Source organism: Gastrolobium bilobum, unplaced genomic scaffold (assembly GCF_033153095.1).
Source record: "Gastrolobium bilobum isolate Gb01-03AN ecotype WA unplaced genomic scaffold, APGP_CSIRO_Gbil_v1 utg21709, whole genome shotgun sequence".
Lineage (NCBI taxonomy): Eukaryota > Viridiplantae > Streptophyta > Magnoliopsida > Fabales > Fabaceae > Gastrolobium > Gastrolobium bilobum.
Window position 1 is genome coordinate 592719 of NW_026898833.1, and position 4638 is coordinate 597356.

The window sequence follows — 4638 nt, forward strand, 5'->3', positions numbered from 1 at the left end:
GGATGCCTTTCTTCATGGTAAAGGCAAAGGTTCCTTGGTGCCAACATAGTGTGGCTATCATGGTTTAAATGTTGAGGAGCTTGCCACCACAGTGTCTAGTAGTAGAGTTATGGCGAGCTGGAGCTGTTTGTTGCTTACTGGTGTGAGGGCGCGGTGGTGTTGCCTTGGCCCTTAAGTTTACTGTCTGTAGAAGGTATCCTGTTGCGAGGTGAGTAAGTACGTCTTGCGTGACGCGATATGGTCATCGCGCTGGTGTGCCGCGATATGGTCATCGTGTCTGTACCTGTCCTTTATGCCTCGTTCTGGGTCCTTAATGGATTTGGGCTTCCATGTGTTATTGGGCCCTGGTTGGGCCTATATTATATCCGGATCAAACACCAACAATGATCATGATTCATGAGAAAATATACAATTAAGTTGTGTTGTTCTCGTTTGCTTCATAAACCTATAACAGCAACAACAACAAAAAGCCTTTTGCTACTAGATGGGATCAGCTAAATAGATCAAATCATGACATTGTGTTCTATCAAAAAACAAGTCTTCGGAGAGGTCATAAATCAAATTTAGCAGTTCAAAAATACAAGTCACCCAAAACTTATCTTTTAGTATCAAGAATTCAGAATCTTCTCATACTAGAACTTTTTTCTTCAAATATATGTACAAATTTCCAGTTTGCAGGGTCTACATTGTAAGATGTGAGTGTTTTTCCACTACTGATGGTCACCTCAAAGGACAGAGGCTGTCGTTTAAGGTTCACATTACTCTGCCAGTTTGTCCCCAATTCGTTGCCATGGGTATCCATCCTGTTAAAATTCCCTTCACTTTCACAGCAACCACTTCACCATCCAACCCTACATTGGTAATCAGAACTTGATGGAAATGATAACTTCCGCTCATTGTGAATTTCAAGCCACCACTTCTTTGACATTTAACTCTGCACAATATTCACATAAACAAAATTTCCCCTTATATCATCCAGATGGTTAAACCTTAATTAAAAAAAAAAGGTTAAGTCAATCTGTCTCATCAAATTAATTTTTCTTACCTTCTATATTGAACTGGAACTATATCAGATTTTCTCTTGGCAATTTCAGCAAATGCAGTTTCTGACATCTCAAAATGTTCTCTTGGAAAATTGCACCAGCCACCATAATCAGCTGAAAGTCCATAATTTGGAGCACAGAAATCTGTAGCAGTAACAACCACAGATGGACTTCCCTGCAAGCACCATAAGATGTGGTCAACACATCTGATCTCGTAGCAAGCCCCACAGGAACTCCCTCTATTGAACAAGATAGTGCTTAACCCAGTACTATATTTCCCATTGTAGACCTTGTTTAGGTCTCCATAACCACAAGCTCCATCTGCAGTCAATGCACAACCACATTGTCAAAACTCAAAATTGCATATAGCATTTAAGCTAAGACTACAAGCAACAAGAGAAGTACCAGTAATGAGTGATCCCTCTGTATCTTTGATATATGTTGCAGTGGCAGACTTCCATTCTTCCTCCCTGTAAGCACCAATCTTGCATGCCTGCAATAAAATCAAGTATAGAAGTGTAGATTGTAGAGCACCCATATGAAAACTAAGCTTTTAGGTCAATAATTGTTTTCGATTTTCATTATCTTTGGGACTGAGAGAGGACTAAACAATGCAAAAGGCCTTCTTTTTCTAACAATTAATGATGTTGATCTCCTTGCTAAAGATGAAGATAAAAACTTTGACATTTTGAACTCATGTTTCTTAGTTTCAAACTGTTGGGACTGTCAAGCCAGGTTATGAGGTGATTTGTTGCATATTCCAAGGGTGTGTTCTTTTGTTTTCTTTAGTTATTTTCTTCAATGGTCTCTTCTTTTCAGGTGAGGAATGGATAGGCTTAAAGCCTGCAATTTGGATGCGTATGAGACAGAAAGATTTCAGACTTTGTAGTGGTGGGGTGGCAGACACAGAAAGCAGAAAAACTCTGCAGTATGCCAAACTTCAATGTGAAAACTTGACTGCCAAAGGGTCGCTTTATTAATCATTTTGTTTCAATGGACATGCAGTGTTTTTCTTCTCTATCTTTTTTTCTAGAATTTCCAAGTTCTTGTAATGAATAAGGCCAAAACTTAATTGGTAGCTTTTTTAGCTTCCTAGAGACATTAAATTTTTTAATTTCTTGGTGGTCGTCATTATACAATCAAACAGAGCACGTAATCGTTGTAATTTTATAACGAGTAATATAAACTACATTTTTCAGCACGGTCAATAATAATTGCAAGTAGAAACATGTTACAGATATCAAGAAGGGTTTAATGTTTCTTCAACAAGTCGAAGATAACATGGGAGTGGATGGGGCCATGTGATGGGAACAGTGACCAAACACCAAAGTGTGACTTTTTGGTAAATTTTTTATCCAAATCCCACAGTACTTTTTACTAGACTGTCACGTGTCATAATTCGCTATCACTGTTCGTGGCCAATGATTTTGTGACACGTAGTCATATTGCAGACTAAATTCGTCACCATTGGTAGCGAATTATAACACGTCAGCTTTTTCCTGCGAAAGTGTGCCACGTGTCACAAAATCATTAGCGAACGTAATTCGCTACCCGTCGTAGCGAATTATGACACGTGACAGTTTGGTAAAAGTACTGTTTGCGTGTCATTTGAGTAAAAAATTTACCAAAAAGTGACATTTTAGTCATTGTTACCATGTGATGGGTCTCTCTTATGAGAAAAGGGGTCTCTCTTCTCTTTACATACAACAGAAAACATTAATCCCTATTAAGAATTGTTAAGAACCTCTTTCTCTCTTAATAATGAGGGAATAAAAAAAAATCCAACAAAAAATTGGTATAGCATATTAGCATTAAGTGTGGTACCTTTTATATCATATGAAAACATTTTAAGTATATATACACTTTAATTTTCTTTTATTTTAAGTATAAATAAATTTTATACATCATCCGATCATGTAACAACTCACATCAAGTAATTGTTATCATATTTAAGCTCTTTATTAATATAGTAACGTTTAATTAAATATTACATAATAATATTTGAAAAATGATACTAACTCATGTAGTTATGTTTTAATAAGAGAAATTCATAAATAGATAATCTTTATCATATGACATGTGTAAAGACAGTCGTTATAGTTGAGTGCAATTTTAACATTACATTAACATATACAACTTTATATATGCTTAATATTAAATAAAATACCTAAAGTAAACAGTAAACAATGCTATCTAGTGAGAGATTAGTGTATTGATTTTGGGTTTAGGGCTCTTATCTATGAAGGAGATATCTTTGAAGTAAGCAGATTACATTGTACACAAGAATAATGACATTGCCAAAGGTGTGATGTGTGTGCACGCATACACGCACACAACAAGTAATAAGAGAGAGAGTAAGTGTCATATATGTAGCTCTATCTCTTATTTATAGAGTCTATCACATGTGGATAGTGGAGTTTTGGACCTTCAGTGGCTTTCTAGGAGCCCAACATTTGGTCCATTAATTTGTATCAATTAAGGATTTTTCCTTTATTTCTCTTAATTTCCTCTTTATTAGTACCCTTTTTGGACCTTCTGAAACATGGGCCTCTAAGCTTCGCCCATAACACTTACATAAGAAATTATTATGTTGATAAAGGACTAACTTTTATGTTAGTGAATCTAAAGTATTATTGCTCTTAATTTTCTGAAAAATAATTGAGGTTCATACCTCTAGGGGTGTGCATGGGTCAGGTCAGACAAGGTTTTTGTGCCGACTCGACCCAACTTGGTTTTTATAAGTCAGATATTTTGACCCGACCCGCTTTAATTTGATCCAAGTCAGGTCTGATTTGGTTTGGATTTTTTGAACTAGTTCATAACCGGGTCGGATCTGACCTGACTTGGTTTCTGAAGTGGGTCTGACTTGATTTCTGAAGTGGATCAAATCCGACCTGACCCGTTTTTGACTTGGTTTCAAAACATGTTTTTAATTTGAATTTTTTATAATTATTGATTTATTTGTTAAACTCATGTAATTTAATTATTTATTTATTTTAATATATACAAATTTTATAATAAATTTCATATTTGTTGAATAAATAAAGGAATGTAATTTTAAGCCCCTGCACATGTGAAGCAAAATTAGTGAAAAGTAAAGGATGAGAGAAAGCTCTTCTCATCTTAAGATGACAAATCACTAATTTTAACAATACTAAAAAAGATCATATTTTCGATAAAATTTCCACGTTGCAAACGACAAAAATTTCGTCACAAATTTATTTTTTCGTCGGAATATTTTTTGTTGAAAAGCGACAGAACTTTTTCTCTAATGAAAATTTTTACAAAAATAAATTTTCTATCAAAATTTTCAACGAAATTTAGTTTCCGTCAAAAGTTTTGACGAAAAAGATTTCCTCCATCAAATGTTTTAAATGAAAAAATAATTTCGTCAAAATTTTGACAGAACGTTATTCGTTCAAAATTTTGATGGGAATGTGTTCTGACGAAAATTTCGACGGAAATTGTTTTGAGAGAAATGTTTCATTCGAAACTTTCGACGAAATTTAGATTCCCTAAACAATTTTGACAGAATTTTTTTTTCGTCAAAATTTTTTATCGAAATATTTTTTGTCATAAATTTTTTATAGAAATG

At 34.6% G+C, this 4638-nt stretch overlaps 1 pseudogene; it reads right to left on the reverse strand.

Annotated features, from left to right (window-relative positions):
- Positions 1-616: 616 nt before the first annotated feature.
- On the reverse strand, positions 617-1581 carry LOC133284572 (expansin-A16-like; annotated as a pseudogene).
- Positions 1582-4638: the final 3057 nt, after the last annotated feature.